The sequence below is a fragment of the Solea senegalensis genome, linkage group LG15 (genome assembly GCF_019176455.1).
Source record: "Solea senegalensis isolate Sse05_10M linkage group LG15, IFAPA_SoseM_1, whole genome shotgun sequence".
NCBI lineage: Eukaryota > Metazoa > Chordata > Actinopteri > Pleuronectiformes > Soleidae > Solea > Solea senegalensis.
In genome coordinates this window covers 13,569,609-13,593,146 of record NC_058035.1, presented here as the reverse complement: position 1 = coordinate 13,593,146, position 23,538 = coordinate 13,569,609, and the positions used below count along the sequence as shown (strand labels likewise).

At 41.9% G+C, this 23,538-nt stretch overlaps 1 protein-coding gene across 2 annotated transcripts in view; it reads right to left on the bottom strand.

Moving 5' to 3' along the window:
* The window catches only part of LOC122781674 (inositol polyphosphate-5-phosphatase A), a 129,526-nt gene that overhangs the window by 61,223 nt on the left and 44,765 nt on the right, over nucleotides 1-23,538 (bottom strand). The window lies entirely within an intron of this gene.

Sequence of the window (23,538 nt, the reverse complement as noted above, 5' to 3'; positions counted from 1 at the left end):
GCTTTACAATGGCCTGTGTCAAACGTATGTTTGTCACGTCTCTCCTTATTGATTAACTGCCAGATTCACTTGAAATAATTAAAAGTATATTTTACATATTTATAAACCCCACTGCCACGGTGGCTACTTAATTTTCCATTAGTAAAATGCAGTCTATTAAGTGCACATGAGGGCCATGGGGGAGGTAAGAGGAAATGAGTAATCGCCATAATTGTAGACAGAAAGACAATAACCGCACCATAAAAGGTTGGGTTTTATGACTCGTCCTGGCAACGTTACCTCTTATCACAAGTCATATTGGCTAAACTGCTCAAAGATAAGGGCACAATGACACAACAGCAACTGTGCTCTTTCTCCGTGTGCGTGCGCGTGTGTGTGTGTGGTTGACATTTCCAAAAAACCCCGGCACATACGAGCTGAACAAGTCCCAGTAGATTGGCTAGTGGAAAATAGAGACTTGAGCGCTGCAGTACATAGCCTGCATACTTTGCTCCGCTGAATGCTTTATCGATACCGAGGGCTGCAAAAATTAGTTCCGACCAACGAGGAGAAGCAGGAATTTTGTGACCTCTGGATAGATTTCCTGCGTCTAATGTGAAAAATGAGCCATAAAGCAAACATAAAAGTAATAATTTTTCGTCAAGGTCTCACCTCCAATCTGTGCTAAGGGAGAGTGGCCGGTCCCAGGAGAGGCGACACATACACACTCGCAGTGTCATCGCAGTCTCACTGTACAACTTCAGAGGCTAATGTTCTGCTTTCTCCCCCCCAGACACTAGCAAAGTGTAGGATTATTGCTTTCTGAAGCACAGCGATGAGAACGTGTGTCCAATGAGTATTTTAATCAGAAAAAAAATAAACGATGCACTCAAAAACCACCACAGCAGAGAATATACTGGCTGTTGGTTAGTGGGGGTTTGATGCCATAGTGTAGGTTCTGTTTCTATAAGAAGATTATTAAAAAGATTATTGCCTGTTATGGAAAGAGTTGTTACCTCCCCGTACACTTCAAAGGATGCTTCTGGCCAGTTTTGCTTGTCGATGTCCAAGGACTACACAGAGGTGCATGTGGCTGGCACTGTTGCCTCACAGCAAGATGGTTGCTGGTTCGTATCCGGGTCTTTCTGTGTGGAGTTGAGGTTAATTGAACGCTCTAAAATTGTGTGAGTGAATGATTCTATGTGTTGACCCTGTGATGGACTGGCGACCCTTTTGCCCTATGTCAACTAGGATTGGCACCAGCAACCCCACGACTGTCGTGAGGAGGATTAAGCTGTAGACGATGAATAAATGAACAAATTAATTATTTAAATGGCCACAAAAAGTACAATAAATCAGCATTCATGACTGCAAATGCTGCAATTATCAAGTTAATTTATCTTAATCAATAGACATAATGCTACTTGCACTGCTATTATTATTATTATTATTTCTGACAGTGGGCAACAAGGCTCATACGAGACACCTCCAAGAAAAAAGCTCCTCTGTTGTTGTTTTTTTGTTTGTTTGGGGTTTGTTTTTTTTCCTTCTACAGCAGAGAAAAAATGGGCTGTTTTCCAGTTTATATCTCATTGCTCAGAAATCAGTCGAGTCCCCTCATCTATCAAATCACAGGTGATGCCACACTTCCAGATTAACCTGTACATAGACACATACAAAACAAGTGATAAAACACACGATATGTCATATAGCTTCGACTAATAAGGACACAGTATTTTCATTTTTCACTACAGGCAAACATTTATACGCGGATAAACTCACAACATACACTCCAAATCAAAGTGGGAAGGCACGTCAGTGCAAGAAGCCACATCTCCATTTCAAGATCTGCCCTCTATGTCCCAGCAAGGGACCCATTGATATGCAGGATCCAGGCTAAAAGAGCACCTTCACAGGAGCCTCTCTCTGCACATAATCTCCAATACAGCACAGCCTGTTTGTCATCCCCGGCAAGGAAAACATCCCCGCACAAAAGTGAGCGGCATCAATAGAGATGGACTTGCTTTTTTCTTAGCCCAGAGATACAGATGGATAAGCCCTAGTATTTTCTACCCCTCCAGAGCCCACCGCCCACCCGGGGCTGCCATATGTGTTTGCCAAGGCCCACTCCCAGAGCCATTGATTGAGTATTCAGAGTATTGAGCCACAGTGTCTATTATTCATCGGCTGCCTGGAAGGCCTGACTGGATACACAGACAAAACTCTCATTAAAACTTCCTCTGTCACTTGGTGTGATTTGAAAGCGACATGTGTGTTGGAGCTATCTGTCACGTCCTGAAGGAGCTCTTGTCTCTAGGGTGTGTGTGTGTGTGTGTGTATGGGGGTGGCATAAGTAAGGTAGGGACAGAGAAAAGGAATAAGTGTCCACAGATATATTAAAAGAAAATGTGACCGTAAATTTATTTTACAGTAATTAGGATTTAAGTTGTCTCATACCATAGTGTTTTTAATGCTCTTCCACCGCCCCCATGAGTGACCTCACGAGCAAAGCTTGCAAGCAAATTGGTTTACATGGCAAAGCAGGACTAGGATTGATCCCCTGCAGTTATAAACAGGGACGGCAGAGCCTGCATTTTCTTTCACTGCTGGTTTGAAATGTTCATTTGGACTTGTACTGTGGCTATATTGGATCATTCTAGCCTGCTGCATCAAATTCTAAAGAGCACCAGACATGACACGGGGGGGGGTGGGGGGGGACTCAACGAAATAGGTATAAGATGCGCACAAAATATTACTTTGTGTAATAATTCAGTAATAATGACTCCTGCAATGCCAGGCTTTTGACAATATATTTGTAACTCATCCCCAACCTAAAACAAAAATCACACTATCGCTATCCATCGCGCCGCTTCAGCCCTCTTGCACCCCTCTCAAGGTAATGTGTGGGAATGGTATTATAATATTATTTGAATTAGTATACTAGTACAATTTAGTATGTCATGTTCGGGGGCGTAAAAAATCAGTCACCCTGCAAAAACTCGGTTACAAAACTGACAGCAACAGGAGCAGATCTGCTACAAATGGTCACAGTAAGGATTATGAAATAAAAATATTAGCTAAAACTTTGACCTGATCCCAATTTTACACAAAACAAAAGTCAGACCGCCGTCAGAGTAACCACGATTAGACCACAGACCAACCAGGTCGTGATGCTTTAGTGTAAAACACAAATAAAAAATCTGAATCATCAAATACATAAGGATCCATCATGAAAGTCTCCATGAAATGTTATATTTCTTCAGATGCTTCTATATCAAAGCATGTGTAGGCATTTCAACCAAAATACTATTTTACTATTCATTGACTATTTTAATATTCTTTAACGATATGAGAGTCAGTGCAAGTAATGCCAGGTTCACAGCGTATCGAACTATAGAGATGCATTCAAAGACCCTACCAAATTCCATCACTTGATATTAAAGGAGCAGCCTCGGGATGCATTCAAGAAACCTTTTAAATGTAATCACTTCTGCAAACACACTAACTAAATACTTGCTGCTGCTGCCACCATGCACCACAAATCAGGTAGTCACAGCGCCATCACTGATAAAATATTATTCTGTTTTTATTAACTGACCAAATTTTTATACTCAAATAATTGAATATTTATTCCCAGCAATAATTTTCACTGCATAGTTCCAGGTACTATAGGACCAGGTTACCGCAGGTCGTAGATTATCTTGATCTATATTCTGATAAATCTGCTCTGAAGTGGTAAACGCAGTCATCGCAACGCAAACAGGAAACTACTGTTCTTGCTGCATTTCCCAAACCCAAATATAATATATATATATATATTTATGGTCTATTTCAAGCAAACCCAAACCTCTGCATGGACCAGCTTTGATACATGTATTTAAGATCCATATGACTCTGAAAGCCTTTGAGCGTTTCCGGGCTTCCACTTCATTATTCTAAAATCTCCCAGAATGCAGAGCGACATACGCCCGTGATTGATCTCAAAACCACTGATTTTATTTTCTTTTGAGGAAAATATTATGGATGGGTCTAAACAAGGCATAATTGGCCAAACCCACGGCAGCGCCTGACCTGCCAACAATCCAGACCCACTCCCAAGGTTGGCTGCCTCGCTGGGAAATATTGTGCATTAATTTCATTTAGTCTCCCCTCCAACATTCAATGGTAGAAGTTAATTAAATTGCTTGTCCATTGTGTTCATCCACTTACAAAGTTAATGATATTGTGCCGGGGAATTAAAGAGCGTTTTATAAAGCGCACAGGATGGGAGCTGGCAGGCACTACATTGCCCAGTTGAACCCTGTCAGTCGGCAGGCTTCTAAACCCCCTAATTAGCGGTGAAATGGATGCTTCCATCTGCCAATTTCCTGCCATGCTCATCAGTCGTGCAGTCGCTCCCCTAACCTGCCCGACAGAGGGGTCTAAAGCAATAAAACCGTCACAGCAATGACATTCAACAAAAAAAATAAATAAATAAATTTAAAAAAACAAAAAGTGAATACGTGTATACATGACATGACTCAGACTTTAAAAGAGCTTCTTTATAATACTCAATTGACATCATTGGCTTCTTCAACATAATTCAGATGGAAGACTTTGGTAACGTTGTTAAAAATGCTCCCTACACACTGTAATAGCACCTTTTCAGAGAGAGTGGTTTGAATAAATGTCGTGTAATATAGCAAAATGAAAGACAGATATGTGGCGGTGCACTTTTATACATACTCTCCAGTCCTAGTGTAAAAAATAAAAATCTAAATTCAGTTCAATGCTGTTCTGAGCGGATGATTAATGCTCATATATATTCCAGCTGCGTATTTACTAATACCATGTTGCTACTTCAGCAGCATTTAACGAGGACATAAAAACGCAGGATCAAAGTAAATGGGATTACACCTGTGGGGCCCGTGCTGCCATTGACCTCATGATGAGGCTTGATAAAACGGTACTTTGCATGTTTCTATGAATTAATGGTGAACACAAATTACACGGAGGCATAGTGATGTTACTTTCCTTGGACGTTTACGTGTGAATAAACATGAACTGCAGAAGAGGAAAACAGTTAAAGCGGCAGCGCGTGCTGAAGCTGGTTAGTCAGATCAGATTAGGATGTTGTTCTTCTAGTGGCAATCAAGTATCAGGTAACACAATGCCGATGTTCAACCAAGAGTCACTCTTTTATCTCCTATTACTCGCATTAATTATGCGACTCTGAAACTGATCTGGCCTAAATCTAATCTCAAAGAGGCAGTCAACCAATTTTACACATTATGTTCAGTTTACTGGTACACAGGGAATTCTGCCCTGCCATCACATTTTAATAAAAATCTCTACAGTTGATCATGTTTAAGTCTTCTAAACAGCTATAGCGCAAAGGCTGAACCATGAACTAGAGGTGGAGGAATGAAGAACAGTTAGAATTCAATGCTGCATCCTCAGAACTCCAACTTTGGACTGTTCACACATCATTTTAATGCATTGATTATACTCAGATGAAGTGGACCTCTGGAGATGGGATGTGGTCTATGGGTGTATAAAGAAACTAGTCTGTAGATAAGCTGGAAGTCACAGAGTAGCATTTTAAACGCATATTTTCATGGATTAATCTCAATTACATGATTGTAATGGCTACATTTGATTTCTTCCCTGTGTGAATTTAGTAGTTAAACCATTTTCATCATTTTCCCAGTAGATATGCAGTCTAAGGCTAATACTGATGTTGTTTTGCCAGTCGTGGAGATTGTGCAACTATTCTGCCAACAGGTTATTGTTTTTAATCACAAAGTGGGAGATATCTCTGGTGTCAGAACCTCCTCATATCTTCCACTCAGAGTTAAAAGGCAAAGGCCGACATTAAGTTTCCAGAGCTTGAGCAATTCTAGACTCTAATTGTCTAATTCTAATTCTAGGGATCGGAATTGGAGGGATCACGCAAAGAGTTTTCACCATTATTTTAAATTGCCTATTAATATTTCTTCGCTAATCTAATTTAACCATTTAAAGATAGTCTAGTCTATACATGTCAATTTTGACATGCCCAGATTGAATGGACACACCAAAACAATAACCTTAGTTTACTGTGTATACTCAATGGTAACTGCAATAATAATATAAATACGCAAAGAAGAGTTCAGAAACAGTTCTTTTACAATGTTACATCACGTACACTACACTTAACAGTGCATACTCGGTGCCTACAGGGGTCACCAGGACCTCATATGCATAAGATATATTATCTCAATCCTAAGAGTGTTGTAACCTAATTAGAGAGCAATGTCAAAGCGAGTATTCCGTTGTGTCTCATGTGCGAGCAGATTGCTGTTGACAAAGCAAGTAGAGCACTTTTAAGGTCACCCAACCCCATGATTTAGACACACACAACTGCTGCAGCTTCATAATAAAGCTCAGGTCAAAAACACGACAGCACACAATTCAATCAGGACACAAGAGCAACTAGTACTAAAACAAGATGTAACATTCACTCAGGGGCAGACAATGAAAAGCAATATGTAGGGCAATTATAGTTCTAAAGGGAAATTATACACCGTTTGTCCCTGGTAACAAGGTCAACTTCTCAACCCTAACTGTATCAGACATCTCCAATTGGGCATGAAAAGACCTTTCTTCTTTCTTCATGGGAACATAATCTTTTGAAAGCAATCTTCAAATAAACCTCTGATCTCGGAGGCCGACAGAGTAAACGTCCACTTTCCTTAAATAACTGTCCTGCCTCGGCTTGACAAAATCATCATTTTAAAAGTGGATATGAAGATGATGAATATTTAACTTATTAGATTGTTCCCAAAGATGAAAAATCAAAGTCTGAACAATTGAGGTATCCATTAGTAATTAAAGTGACATTAGCTCCTCTCTTATTTTCTCAGGCCGCTGCTTGCTTGCCAGAGCCATTATTCAATCGTTTCGGATGCCGGGGGATAAAATGCCTTTAATATACTTATGCTCATTAATGTAAATCATATTTGGCTATGGATGTCCAATAATCAAAAAGAATATTTCAGCTTGTAATTCCCTGTCTGTAAAAGTATTCCCATTAGGGGAAGAGGCCCATGCAAATGACAGGTCTTTGAGCTCATTGATTTTTTCCCCACCATTTTTGCATTTTGGAAAGGCTGCTAATGTTGTCATGGACTGTTCATCAATCTATATTATCTGATTTAATATTATGACTATTCATGTGTCCTCATTTATGAAAGAAGTGATTCAATTAGGATCATACGGGCTGTAGGGAAATGGAAGCAATGTAATTTTAACTGATTATTGTGGTTGAATGAAAAACTGTAAAGAAGTTTGAAAAGTTTCTCATATTGAGCGAATCCATACTATGTTTCTCAGGCCGTCAATGAATAATGACTTTGCGTTCCCCCCCCCACCCCCCCACGATTCAAACATGTTACTGCATTTGTAAAGGTTGATCACGCAGACATGTCAACATCTGGGGTGGAGTGACCGGTGATAGAAGCAACTTTCAATGTCACATAATCTGTATTATTGAGCAAACTCTACTCTCCCTAAGGACGTTGGGATGGCTGTCAGAGTTGTGATGTCAGCTAGAAAAGTAATCAGTCAGCTTCTGTCCAGAGGCAGCTTTGAATCTGTCCCTGTCCCATGCTGCCTGTGGTCTGCTCATATGGCCTTGTAGTGACAAAGTGGCATCCTTGGCTGCCCAATGAGATACAGCTCTATTGCGAGTCCCATAATAAAATATATTAGTTTGCTGCATCTTAGTGGCATTACTTTGTCACTTGTGAGAAGAATTTATCAGGAAGGTTCCCATTTCTCTGCATCAAGAGCCCTTCCTCCTCCCTTAGTACAAACACAACTCTTTCTAAATGAAGGCAACATCGTCTGTAGATCATGAGCCATCTCGTGAAACATCTATATAATATGACAGCTTCCACGGCACAGGGACAATTGATGGCAGTCTACAGAATCTCTTTAGACCCGCAGACTGGCCAGCACTTCCCTGAAGTTCAAGATGGAGAATTCAACCCATCTGAGGAGAGGGGTTCAGTTTTGAGATCGACTCCACACAAAAAAAAAAAAAAATTTTTTTCCCCCTCGCGATGTATAAAAAAAATAAGCAGCTTTCTGTCTGTGTGCTGTCTGGGTATGAGCAGAGGCGTTCTTGGAACACAACAGTGACCACAGGACCGTGAAGCTTTAGAGGAGTCTGCAAAAACACATGCAGCAGCTCGTCTCAGGCTAAGACGCCCGTCCGGTGGCTCTTTGTGACCTGCTTTGTCTTTATGTAAAAACCGATGCTCGCCAATGATGTGTTATGTAAAATTCCCAGAGGCTTGATTTAAATGGCTGGATATCCTCCTTGCTAGCTTAGTTATACTCCAGTGCATCGCCCCTGAGAGCACATGGACGCTGCATGAAAAGCAAATGTAAATGCAGCCTCAGCGTCTTAGATAACAAGAAATTATGTCATGGGGTTTTCTCTCTTATTGTATTATTATAATAATAAATAAAAAAGAGCGAACAACGGAGGACTTTCCTTACGCAGATGTTTCTTTTTAGCCGTACAATCGCAGCATCCGGCGTTCGCTCGGACCCTCTTAAAGGACAGATTTAAGATGCGAGTGAGCAGAGGTCCTGTGCCAGGGGCAAGAGTGGCAGCAAACCCACGTCTGCTCTCCTGTAAATATCACACCCTCAGAAATGTGGGAGGAAAAGAGGATTTGGAGGGGCCCGCGCAGGTTTGCAACAAGTCTCCTGGGCCACTCCTTTGAGAGCTCCACACATGACCAGGTGGCACCGACTTGTGTCATTGAGTCATGTGTAAGTCGAGAAGAATGCAACAATCTACAGTGCATCTGTTAAATCTGAGAACAAACCGAAAACCTGGCTTTGCAGAAGTCGTCATTAACATTCAGCGGAGCAGCCATTGTGCACAGACGAGGGCTAAACATTTACACACTCAGCTGTAAATTGTGCATTGAGATGTAGGTTGATAGTTGATATAATTACCTAATTAGACTTTTTCATTGAATCAAAGGTTATTTGAAAGGTGAAATTTATTTAATAACAACAACAACAACAACAACAACAACAATACTAATAATACAAAACATATAAAAAGATGCCAAGTATTCCCTGGAACACAGTTTGAGTAGTCTTTGTGTGTGATGAAGACAAGTAAAAGTTTGGCTGTGACACAGTTACAGTGACATGTTAAAAACCTCCAGCAATTTTTTTTTTTTTAATCTTTTAAACTAGACGATCAACCTATCAGCAGGTATAGCTGAGGTTTTTTTTTTCTCATTTGACAAATGGCTCATCAAATACACTCTATATCAGCTTATAGGTGTGCAATCTTAACAATATCTTTGCCATTTTTTCTCACCATTAGAACAGAAGTTTGTGTTGTTATGTTGTCATGTTTGGTAGATCTGTGTGTAAGGCAAATGTGATAAAAGAACACCAAAGTCACAAACTAACATATGTGAGTTACTAATGGGGCAGCAGTCACTGAATTTCTTTATGGACATGGAGTGGTTTACAAAGAGACACAAACTTCATAGAAAGACCGTCTAAGGGTGAGATAAAGTAAACATATTCATTAAATCAGGTACATTTAGCTTATCTAAACTATACTGGACTGCAACTAATGATTGTTATTATAATCTGTTGATTATTTCCTTGAATAATTTAGTACTTGTTTGGTCCATAAAATGTCAGAAAATGTTGAAAAATGTTGATCTGTGTTTATTATACTGATGTTTTCCAATGTCTTGTTTCGTCCACAAGCCAAAATGATTCAGTTTTCATTATTTATTTAATATGTGGAGCAAAGACACCAGAAAATATTCACATTAAGAAGCAGACATCATTGAAATAACAACCAGACTGATTAATTGCTGATCAAAATAGTTGTTGATTAGTTTAATAATCGATTAATCGGATCATTCTCATAGCCATTATTGGATGAGACCTTTATTAAGAGGATAAAATCTTTTCTTCTGTCATCCTCACTTGCAGCCATGTTTTCACTGAGCTTAGTCTACCTGCACCTTACTTGATCAAATAAGGTATACGCCATACGCATCTCATACACTTCAAAAAATGAACTATGACTTGTAAAAGCACCATGCATGATGCATATAAAGAGTTATTTATACATTACTTGAAGTTATCCCACAGCTGTGTGGCTATAAAGTCTCAAACATGCGCGCACACACTAAACAGAGACAAGAATATTCCATTTTCGGCAGCTCAACATTCCAAGAAATGCATTTCCAGAAAGCCAAAGCATGCTTTGAAAAGTGTTTTCCTTTTTCTTTTTTTTTCTCCATTTTCAGAAATGTAATTAGGCTGTGAAAATTAAGAGCCTGAATTGAACTGAAAGAGCATAACATCCAATCTAATTAGATGGCTCTTTAATGAGTTGGTAATTAGCTACAGCATGGTGCACACAGGGTGCCATTGTGGCCTGAACTTGTGCAGGGACCCTGCTGACTGGAGCACCCTTTGTGTTAGATTGGTTCCCACTTGGGAAAAATTACTCTCTGGAATATGGTTATGCTTTAATTTATACCTTTACAAGACATCCCTTTGGATATGCACTAGGGGTCAGGCAGAGGTTTGGACTGCTCGTCGGGATTATTGTGCATATATGTGCAAAAAAATACAAGTGAAAAGCTTTGTGGCTCCCAAAATGTAGAGATTTAAATTTCAAATTCATGCCCACGAAGAGAGGAAATGTGAGTTCAACATACGACAAACCAAGGACAACAAAACAAGACAACAGCATCGGGGTGACTGAGTGTAGTCAATAAACAAGCCTATATATTTGCTTGGTCAATCACACGAGATGCAATTGTGTGTGCATAAAAACCCCACACAGACCAGACAATACATCACGAGCTATTGCGCGATCCGCCCTCAAACAAATACACAGTTTAGTTTCATCAGGCAGTCCCACAGCTGCATGTTGCCTTCTCGTTTGCCCAGCACCGCCCCTCATCTACTGAAGCCTGTCTACCTCTGACCCCCAGACCCTCACAGCGACTGCATTAATTTTCCTAACCAAAATCAATCGGCTGGAAGAATAAGAGAGGCAAGGGAGGGCCTTGTTATTAGACTGGGCAGGACACACCCTCTGACTGCCGAGTGTACGGCTGGTTTTTATGGGTAATAGTTTAACAGGGGGTGGCGGCTAGGGGACAAAGGGATTGCTCATTTCCTCTGACCCCAGTGATGAGTCATTCCAAATACACTGACACATGCCCTATTTAATATCATTAGAAAATTAGGCCTTAAGACAATTTTGGGGTTATTTGATGTGAATTTGTTCTCGGTTAATCACAAGGGGGAAGCATATGTGACCAATTTGGGTTTTTTTTTTATAAACGAAGAAGGCGGTGGAGTGTTGACGTTTAAAAAGCGAAATAATTCATTCAGTCAAGGACAAGCGAGTGCATATGACTGCAAATTCCCAGCCATGTGGCCGTTTCATTTTTGTTTGTCTATTTATACGGCGGCTATCTGAACAGACTCGCAAACATTCCCCAAAATCGGATTAGGAAATTATGAGCCCTATGATTAACAGGCTGTGTCAGTCCAGAGCTTTGGCTTCCTATTTCCTAATGAACAGCAAGCACAGGATGATTTAATCATGCAGCAAATGTGCTTTATTACCTATTAATATGTTGAACAAAACATAAACACGGCAACAGTATTGGCGACATGCTTAAAGATCGGAATTAACTGTCCATGGTGGGTTGAGTATAGAGTTATGAGAGTTAAATAGGGAAGGCAGGCACTGCACTGAGAGGTTGTGATGCCATTATTCTGACAGCAAGCGGGGGATCATCAGCCTAGAGAGGGGAGGTAGAGTGACGGAGTGTGTGCGTTAAAAAATGGCCTATGTGTTTAAAATGTGCTGCACAATACCTGCTAATTCTATTAAGTGCTTCTGTGGTGTGGCTGTGTGGTTATGGGTTGATGTAAATGGACAGCTGGTTGCCTAAACAATGCAATAGCATTAGAATAAGGTGATTGGATAACAGAGTGGAGTAGAAGGCCCAAGCCCGGCCACCTCACACCTTGCCAAGTCCATTACGTGTATTGGAGACGTCTCGATATCAGTCATGGTGAGCTGCCAGGCAAGAGAGCGCGAGGAGGCTGTTGTTTTCTTTAGCTCTCATCGTCATGATAGCTTCCACCTCCCGACATCCAGGTATAGGTAATGCAATCAAATGAGGACCCCGCAAACAACAAGCCCCGTTCAATCCACTCTGAGACTTTTAGGTTATTTTTAGGGAACACCGGTAGTTAACCTGCTCAAGGACGAGCATGGGCTTCCGTTTGCCACAAATCCATCTCTGTCTCGCTTTCGTGATGTATACTAGTCACTTCCTTTTGACAGGAAAAGCGAGGAATAAATGTAAATGTGAGAAAACATTAAATATTCAAACTGTAATAGCATGTTGTAATTCTAAAATCACACACTACTCAGATCAACTTGACCTTTTCCATGTCCTACTGACAAATCAGTGAACTAAGCTGACCAATTATGAGAATTACCGCTTACCAGTCATGTTACAGGGACTTAAAAGTTCTGTTCCACAGTTATAGTTATGCTGTTGAATAATGGGCAGAAGAGTGTTTTTAAGGACATCTCGGTGAAGTTGATTTCATCATTTCATTTTGTCCCATTAGACGCTTCCTTCAAGCTTCAAGATTCATTATAATTAGGGCATTACTTTTTGGTGATGTGACCTTGACTTTTGACCACCCTTTTTCAGTCTTTTCAGTTTGACTTTGAGTGAATGAGTCAATGTTTCTATCAATTTTGAAGACATCCACAACCTGAGATATCACTTTGTGTTTTTTAAGTCCAGTGATGCTCGAGAAAAACCAGCAACAAGTCGGGCAAAGAAAGAAAAATCTATTTTTTTTTAAAAAAAGAATATGCAAGTTGAAATCACCAAGAAGCCACCCCATGCTTCATATAAAACCATAATCTTTGTATCTGAATTTAGGTTGTTGGATCGAACACACACGCCACTTCTGCGTAGGCTAGTTACTGCTACTTAATTGCTGCGTCACTGAATGCAGATGGACAAGGAAAAACGCATTGCAGGAGAGCTAAATTGTGGCTGTTACAGCGCAAATCTTGGGCAGCTGGTCTCATGTCTGATGTGTCTCATCACCATAACGATACATCATTTGGAAATGCCTTTTGTCTACCGTGACTTGAACCTGTAATCCTGTACAATCTGTAAAATGACAAGCATTTCAAAGTTTCAAAGCCCACGGTGACACTACGTCTTCCACATCCGTCACACGTGAAAGCGAAGATCTCCCACCACCACTCGGCCGAGGACAATATTACACACAATAGTGAAATATTTGTACACATTTGAACGCTTGTCCTCCCTATGTCTGCAAACGACCGCAGCTTTATTCCTATGATGCTCCTCACACTTAGAGCCGGCTATTAAAAGCACTTGTGTGTGGAGTGTGTTCATTGGAGACGGGTGTCAAGAGGCTTCTTTTTAACTGATGTAATTACTCTGCAACACGGCGCTTACCACAGAAGCCACAGGCTTTCTTCAAACCGGGAAGAAATTGCTTGGATTTAATGTAACGATTTCAACCACCACCCCCCCCCAATATTAACCAGCTGTGCGTGACACCAGGCTTGAGCGAGGAGATCAATTCCGCAGGAAAGTGTCGTCTCCTTCAGACGAGCCGCTCAACCACGATGAGAGGGAGAATCAGAGAGTGGCACTTCCGCCGCTGGGGGAGATGTTTAGATTAGAGAGGCTGGTGGCTCACTGCAGGTGTCTCATCCCTGCTCTGTTTTACAGCACCTCACCACCACCCCCATCCCCTGCGCCCCCCCCCCCCCCCCCCTCCTGTACATGATACCTGGCACCGGGCAAGGTGCTCCCAGAGGAGAGAGGAGATATATATATACACTTAGGTGGGAGAAAGGTCAGGCGGGCTGAATGTGGCAGGCAAACAGGAGGTGGGGGTCTGGGGGCACGGGGATGAATCACAGGAGAATTGGTGCATGGCAGTGAATGAATAACCCGCCATGGCTCCCCAAACCCCATTATTTCCCTCCTTCTCCAGTGGGGCCTGAAATTCATGTCTGCGCATGCTGGCAGTTCATTAGGGGGAGGATGTCATTCCTCTTCTGGCTGCAGCAGGACAGGCCAGGCCAGGCAGGCCCCAGGAGGACCTGGCCCTGTTTAATTCCACATCAACCGCTCCACTGAGGGCCTTAATCTCTGCTTGTGTGATCAATACTATATCAGTGTAAATTAAAATGACAATTTTAAAGTAATTAAGCCTGTTAATACTTGATTCAAACGTCATTAGTTGCCCGAGGAGAGGCTGGCTGAGTGCGTGTGTAGGCTACTGTATGTTTAAGGGGGGAATTTAGCCTTTTTTTTGTTGTTGTTAAAGGAGGAGGAGGCTAAATCACAAGCCATGTCCACAGTGACAGGTAAAAAAACGCTTTAACTGGCACGGCTTGACGTTGCCGCCGCAGCCACCAAAAGCAGGGCTTAACAAAAGCAGATTAACTCTCCACCCATGCCAGCCCAGGGATCTCTCCAATTTCAGGAGGATAACCCAATTGCTGAAATCTGATTTGTACAAGCAAACCTAATTAGGGCCATATTAGATGAGAAGTGGCAGGGAGAGAACGCTTGCCGAGGTAGGCAGGAAAAATAGAGCGGGTGGAAGGGCTGGGAGAGGGTGGTGGGCAAAAAGAAACGTTACACAATAAAAATGCACTTAACTATAGAATGAAGCCCAGCAGTAATTGTGTGATTTGATTATTTTTGTCTCCCTCCTAACTGGACTTTTGAAAGCCTATTTAGAGTCACTGTTAGAGAGAAATGAATGAGGCCCAACGTTAACCTTGTCCCTTTGTGTTTGTGTGTGTGTGTGTGGTGCGTCTTGGCTCATGTGAAGCGAGGTGATGTGTAAGTGAAAAGGAAATGAAATGATCACATTGTTGGTTGTTATTATGACACGCTCACAGCCCATAGCCGAGGACCCGCTGTTCCTCTTAGACCAAATTCACCAATTACACCCGGTCACACCGATTGGGGGCCACGTGGGGCCTGACAACCACAATCTCTACCGCAACTGTGGCCTTTGCCGAGACAGCCTCCATCTATAGCTTCCACGTTCCCCTCACGTAACAAATACCCATAGCTCACACTTAGAAGCTAAATGTGTCGTAAAAACATACGAGGAACTTTTGCGACTGAAAAGAAGACACCGCCGCCGCCGCGCGGGAAAACTGTGATGTCGTTGTCACTGTTGTTGAACCACCTCAGTGACAGCTGGAGGAAATCGCTGGGAGCTGTAGTTATTTTGCAGCTCGGCAGCAAATGTCCCACAGCGGTGTGAAAGCTTCAGATGAATTTTAAGAATTATCTGAATGCTACTCGTTATTAACGCTTACCGTATTTATCGCACATCATCGGCATTTGGGGCGTAGGTGTGGAGAACCATTCATTAAAATCAACAATCTGGGACACCTAAAAACTTTAAGATAAGTTCTTTTTTTCCTCTGAGCCGTTACATCTTGCTGACTTTATCACACCGGCTGCAACATTGAGCCACATCCTCACCCCAGTGATGTAGCTGTATGAATTATTAAATACATGCCAATAGTGGAGAGACAGAAAGCATCCCTGCTGAAAAACAAGGGCAGCCAGTGGGTATTTAATTAGCGGGGTGGGTGCTCCTATGCATGCCTGATCATGCAGGGTAAAGGACACCCAGGGGCCTTTCAGGGCGCTGGAGAAAAGCTTGGCATCGTATTGGTTTGCATCCAACCTGTCCGATCCATCAAGCTGTCGGAAGCCTGGTGTTTGCAGAGCCAGCCCTTATTAATTATCAGCTCATTTGGAGAGGAAGGGGTGTTAAGGGTGGAGTGTGGGCAGAAGGTGGTAAGTTCCCTTTGATCAATGGAATCTATCGCTCTGAGCGATCTCCACTGTGGCTGATTAAGGTCAATTTGTCCTGGCACACTGAGTGTTTCCACCAGTAAAGGAAGAGGCGTGGATGCTCCTGGGGACGGAGATGTGGGAGGGGAGTGTGTTCGCTGCAGACAGCTGATCCACATCGAGTCGCGTTATTGGCAAGCACTACTGATAGCATTGGCAATTGGTTTTCAGCCCAGAGGGTTAAACACATGTTGCTAAATAGGAGAGTGAAAACACCCGACTGCGAGTCCTTCCTTCACAGTGTAATAGACACTCAGTCAAACAAATTGCTGTTGCATGTTTAAATGCCAGCCACACTTTCAATTTAAATCTCCCAGCTCTCTACAGACCTCTAATAATCAAGAAGTCAGTAAATCTAGCAGGCATGTAGAGAATTCAGAACAGTGCATGTGTCTCTCTCCCGCATTACAATGCTGAGGTGCCCTTGAGCAACTTCCGATCATGTTCTGTCCGGTGTTACATAGTGGAGTGCTCTGGGATGATTTCTTTTTGTATAAAAAGATTGATGCTCAGAAAACAGATTTGAAAAACACATTTGTCTACAATTCATTTGGTGAAATATTGTGCAGTAGAAGTTTGATGGCTTAAATGCTGATAAAGGATTAATCAAAAACAGCACTATATTTTCACACTTATTTTCTTCTTTTTGTACAATATTACAGAGTTACAGTTTTACAATGTGCAAAAATACGTTTTATTATTTACCAATACTTCATAAATAATGGGACAATGGGTCTTTATTGAGCTGTAGGAAGGACAAAGGCATTTAAATCCAGACTGTGAGGAATCCCACCCACTGAATATCGTTAATATTTAAATAGGGCTGCAATGATTTATTGATTATTAATCAATAACTAATCGATTACTAAATGAATCACCAACTATTTTGGTGTTGAGTGTTGTGTAATTGAAAGCTCTCTGATTTTCTCACTTCTTAAATGTGAATTGTTTCATTTATTTGCTATACAAAACAACACATTTAAGAGCGTCATCATTTTGAGGTTTATTTATTTATTTTTTTTGACATTTTACGAACTAAACTACTAACGGTTTAATCAGGTATTAACAGAACAATGGATTATGACGATAATTGTTAGGTGCAGCCTTAGAATTAAAGTAGTGGTTAAAGTGGTTTGCCACGTCTGCTGAACTTTCTAGCAAACAGACACAACATGTCCGTCATTGTTTAAAGCTTTTACAGATTGACCAGCGTTACAGTCGTTGGAATTAGCTCCACCATGGCCAAATGCTGTTTGTACCTTAATTCATTATTAAGCATGACCCAATTATACAATATACAACTGTCTAATTGTCTAATAAAAAGAGTCTTTTCAGGTCATGCTGCATGAATATTTGTACTTTTGTTGTTGCACCCTGATATAAATGAACTATAGTTTGCAATCAAAACTTTTATTTATGGCTGGGTATTTTTCAAGATCTAAATTCTTTACATTTTTGTTTAAGTGTATGACGCATGTTGCTGTGCAGATTTCCTGTAAAGTTAAGTGACTGGAATGGGACGAGTGGGGGTCTTTTCTTTTTCTTTTTTTTTTTCTCCTTGGAGAGAGTGGGCCTGAGAAGGCTGTGAGGCTTCTCAATAGACAGAAGATTATGGAAATCAAAGCTGAGAGATTAGCTAATGGGAATATAATGGCTACTGACTGCCCGGGGTCGCCCAGGCCATGCAAATGAAGAGGCTATAGCCGCTGGTGGAGGAAGAATCGATTATGTATGGACAAAGCACTGGCTAGTGATGGTGTTATACGTCTAACGCTGCTGCACAGACATGTATGTATGAACGCAGGAAGAAAGAGAAAGAGAGAGAGAGAGAGAGAGAGGGCCTGATGCCAGCAGACGGGAGTAAGCTTTCAGCGGGAAGACCTGACTCAAGTGGGGAACCAGAGATATCGCCAGCTCCGGCCCCGCTGCCTCTCACTGATGTCAACAAGCAGCATGTGATTCTCCCCGATGCCTGGCACTCGTCCCCACTGACACAGCAACGAGATGCAGATACTGGCCCATGCAGCCACACTCTGCACACTCCATCAAATATCTATTCATCACGCCTTGCAAAATCAAAAAAAAATTTAAAAAAACCCAGAACAAACGGTCCTTGTGCACAATCAATAGTGCTGTGACCAGGATGGCCAAGTATTACAGCAGCATTTAGAAACACTAAGTAGGGTTATTTTCCTACAGACTACGGACAATCTGGCATCTGCCATTTAGGATGTGCAGATATTAACCTTCCGCCCATGTACGAGGTAGAGTGGGTGTCGTAAAAATGCAATTGACTGGGACACGTGGCGGCTTTCATCATCAAGCTAAATGGAACACGTCCTCTCTTATATATCAGAATACCAATTTTGAGCGTGTCAGAAAAATTTCAATTCCAGGTGGGAGCGGCGGGACTCTGACTCCCAGTGCCTGGCCTCTCCCCTCTCATTTTCATTCCTGCCCGAGCAGTGCGGCCATTCATCAGGACCCGGGCAGAGGACACCTCCCGCCTGCTCACAAATGCACAGAGCAGGCAATAAAATTAACCTTGTGGCAATTGTTTTCCCACCCGTTTGATGGCCTGGTGTCAGCTCATCTGTTACCGCGAGGAGGAATAAAAAAGTCAAGCTCAGATGTGCAGAAAATTATGACTAGGGATGGGAAGGGAGAGGGGGGAGGCGTACCTGAATAGAACAGAGCTAATGTCAGATTATGAAGTCAAAACCCGATCAATCAGTGTTAGAGAGGGGCTGAAAAGACGGTTGCTTGTTGATTTGTGTCTGTAGACAATAAAGAGGCTGTTCAGTGGGGATTATGAAGACTCCTCACAAACAAGATGGTGAGATATTTATTTTCTTTACAGTTCAGCTATAGCCACCATCCCTGACCTGGCCCTTTCACTGGGCGGGGAGGGACAAGACGGAGGAGAGAGGAGGATAAGAGGTGGAGGGGGGGGATAAAAATCCTTCAGAGGGTGTTTATTTGCTCTCAACACCTCCTAAGCGATCAATATTTTTAATTTGGGTCCGAGTTATTATTTTTCACATCACTGCGCCGGGGAGCAGAGTAAAGTGGCTCATATTTTAACACTAAAAAGATCGATATGACAGGCTCACCTTCACTCTGCCCCCTCGGTGGCTGGGGGCCGCACATCATAATGGACGGTGGCGAGGTACACCCAGCCCGCCTCATGCTGGAATCACATCATTATCTGTGGACCCCCCCACCACCCCCCCCTCCAACCCCACATACACTCACCCCACCCTGCACAACAGGACAACAGCACTTCCACCTCTAACACAACTGATTTACTTCCCTTGGCTACATCCCATCACCACACACACACACACACACAAACACATGTACAGAGTTAAACACTTTATCAGAGCTCTGTTTATGGGGAGATTGTTTATGGGGAGATTGTGTGTGTGTGTGTGTGTGTGTGTGTGTGTGTGTGTGTGTGTGTGTGTGCAGAGCAGTGATGATCCAGGAGGGCACAAGGCTCGCACACTACAGATCTGACTCCTCGTAATAAATGCATCAATTCATCCACCTCTTTACACAATCCATTAATTATAACTTCATTTTCGGTCAAAACATTTTCAAACATAAGGGAGGCCCACTCTCTTTGGCCCATAACTCACGTCTGATGGCAGTTTCATTGATTGTCGCTCAACACATGTTCAGAGCGTGTGTGTGTTAATGCGTGTTTTTTTTTCCCCGCTGTGTGCATGCATCCATGGGTGTTTGTTAAGCTTTGTCCCTCTGTGTGTGAGTGTGTGAGTGTGTGTGCTTATGTCTGCCCTGTGAGTATGAGTGATGGCCAAAGAGAGTTATGGCTCGGCGATATTACCGAGCTGACATCTACTCCATTCAAGTGGCCTCAGTCCGTGCCGTACTTCTCACCATATTGAAATAAGAGCTCTCTTAGATTTAGTTTGCAATATTTTAACCTGCTTTATATGCCCACTGCAGTCTTTTTAAACACAAAGCAGAGAGGTGGTAGAGAGAAGACATGTGGGACGAGGAGGAGGAGGAGGAGGAGGGCTGCTCCTGCTAGTTAACCTCTGCGTGTGAAATCAACAGACTGTACACAGAGACCCCTCCTTTGTGACCCCACTTTCTCCATAAAGTATATAATATCTTCATGCAACGTGGTTTTGTTTCATCATAAAAAAAAAAAGAAGGTAGAACTGGGGTCAGGCAGGAAAAAAAAGGGGGCGATAAATGCGGGTGACACCCATTTCTGGGTGACACAGTAAACACACTTGTGCCGAGGCCCTGTCAGCACAGAGGGACACTAAGTGTTCATAAATTCTTGGCCAAGCAGAGTGGTACTGATGATTGCATTACAGCACGCTGCCTCTGGATAGAGTGAGGCTGAGCTGCTGGCAGAATCTGACAGGACTGCTCGACTGACCACAGATCAGGAGGCAGTTTGGGCAGAAAAAGGCAGAAGACGAGGGGGACTTAAGATGACGATCTTGTTCATTTTTAGTTGAAAGCCTCAAAATAAAAATAAAAAGAGACGAGATTCGGGCTTACACACATGTGACTACTGGGAGAGAAAGGTCAAACCATAAGTCAGTTCAGTTAAAGCTGAATTTGCTCCAACACGGTTCCTGCTCGACAAGGAAACGTCTTTTTGAGACTCACATAAGTAGTTGAACACATAATTCAGACTACAGCCATATTCTCAAAATAAATCATTGTTTAGTTCAGAATTCTCAAAAAACAATGTGTTTGTATGTTAAACAAGTCAAGAATTACAAACACCACAATGTGTTTTTAGCTTCCACGTTACACATTATAATTTTTTACTTACATTATGATTAATTTACTAATATTATGTATTTTAGTAAAATGTTACCCCATAAACTTTATTCTTTCATATGTTTTTCTTGGCTGGATTTCTTCATATTTGCATAATAATTAAAGGCATCCGGCCTTTAATTATTAGATATTAAACACCAGATTGCCACGTTAAAGTTATCTCACATGTAACCCAAATGTAATACTCTATTCCAAATAATGTGACATCATATGCAAAAGCACGAGACTTCATTCGAATCGGAAATTCTTATGAAGTCTGAGCTTTGTAGTTTATATTCTAACTAAAGACTCCATTAAAATTAATTGAAAAATAAAACACACACAACCCTGGAGGAAAGCCTACTTGGAGCTGTGAGTGCGACTCGAACCAATAATTAGACAGGACAGAGTGTTGAGACAGTAAAGCATGGTCTTCTATTTGTGAAACAGCATAAACGTCCATTCATATACATGCACACGTGCATGCACACGCACACACACACACACACACACACACACACACACACACACACAAGAGCGAGGTCACGGTTTAAAAAGGAGACACCAATGTCCTGTCAAGCCACAGAGCCTGATTTATCCTCCGTGGCTGCTCTCGTTCCTGTCCTGCAGACCACTGACATGAGGGATGCCTTTAATTTCCCATTAAAATGCCCTGGAACAACTGAGGGCCGAGGAGGCAGCGTGTGCCGCTGTGTGTCACTGTGTATGTGCATTGCTTGATTAGACTAGTGTGTGGCAGGTGTGGTGTTTGCGCATGAAGGTTTGCAGGCGGGGTTTTTTGAACCCACACAGACAGCAGAGTATAGTGTGTGTGTGTGTGTGGAAGTGGTAACACTATAGCACATCATTGCAGATAACAGAGGCTGCAGTGCAAGGGCCAGGCCCACCATAAATATTAATGCCCAAGAACAAGTGGATTGGGAGTTGAGTTATCAGGGCGGTCCTTCCTAATTGACATTTTACCTGCTGTATACCTTAACAGGGCTGTAAAACACCAGGCCTCGTGCAGCCATGGGGGGGACGTGTCACTCAAGCTCCAAGTTCCACCGCCTCAGCCGCCTTCCTCTGGGAGGAGAGGACGAGCTCCTCTCATTGTTCGGATTCAGCAGCGAGGTGCTACATGTAGCATTTCGACATCAAGAAATGATCAGTGTATCATTTGGAGAATTTAAGACACGGTAAACAAAGCGTCTGTACATGGCATTTAAGAACAATTACAATACTTTAAAAAAAATACAAAGCTTAACTTTCTGATTTCCTTACATTTTCAAAGGGAGTTTGATGCAGTATTTGAAAACAAACATGAAGTATAAATAGATGAGTAGACTAGAGTTAAAGTGATTAAATCAGATTGATCACTTGCAAAATGTAGATTGGAGTGTTGTTTTTTAGTCCAATGTATCAAAGATTTTAGGTATAATTTGTAATTACTGAACTGTTATATTACATGAAATAATTCAGCTGAAGGAAAAACATCAAATACACCATCATATGTCACCATGGGTTGGCCTGACTTTAAAATACGTGTGTCTGCATCTGAAAAACACAGTCCACTTGTTGCATAGATACTTTTGGTTTATTATTATTCCACATTTCCTCAAATTAAATTTTTTTCTACCTTTACTTAATGATTTATGTCATTGTCGATAAAATAAGGACTATTTCTTCAATTTACCACAGGTATATAAAAAAAAAAACTGTCACCATTTACCAGATTCTGATTTTATCTAATCCCCATTGCATTAAAATGCGGCGTCCTAGAAGACAAAAAGAACGCTAAATCACTTAAAACAGATGCTAATTTGTTTTCGTCAATCTTCTAAGTGATTGATCCTTGACGAGGGTTTGGATGAGGACGCCGTCCCCTTGTCGGCAACTGAGCCTGTGCACGCTGAGCGTGTCCGATTGATTCATTCTCCTGTTTTAATCACAGGTTGTCAAAAGAAGGAGAAGAGTCTTTCATGACAGGACGTCACGCGTTCATTTATCAGTCACATTCCTCTCGCTCACTGACACAGTAATGCAGTTCAAACACGCTCTCACACCGGACAGGCATGTAAACAATCCAACAGGCCTTTTACCACACACACGCCACATTACTACACTCCTCTAAAATATTAGTTTGTCGACTTCCAAAGAAACTAAACACACAAAAGTGTTTAAAGAAACACAACACACTGATCCAAAGTGGAAGCTCAGAAAAGTGTTCCCACTTCCATTATCTGAAAATTGACAGGCGGGGGCAGACAACAAACAATTATCCCCGAAGCACAAGGGGGGCAGGACAGAAATCGAAGACTGAGAAAACAAATACGGGTGATGTCATCAAAGCTAAATGGCAAGCCCTGTGTGAGGAAAAACTGAAGAGTCTATTCATATTTACTGTTGCCAGGATTTCAATATCAACATCATAGAACGCACATCAGATGTTTCTCTTTCCACTGACTGGTTCACAAAGAGACGCACAAAACTGCCTTCGTCTCCGTTCGGTGGAAATGAGAAGACGAGAAAAAGGTTAATCTATAGACAAACAGCATTAAATAAACAGCTCATAATGCTGGGATATTAGCGGCGCTTGTACGGAATGACAGATAATTATATTTTCTAAAGGCCAATGTTTGTAATATTTTTTTGAAAAGAGCAAATGTGACTCAGTGGGTGCCGTGATTTATGAGTGTTGGAGAGGCGGCGCAGTGGAGCGTGATGATAAGCCCGGAATACATGG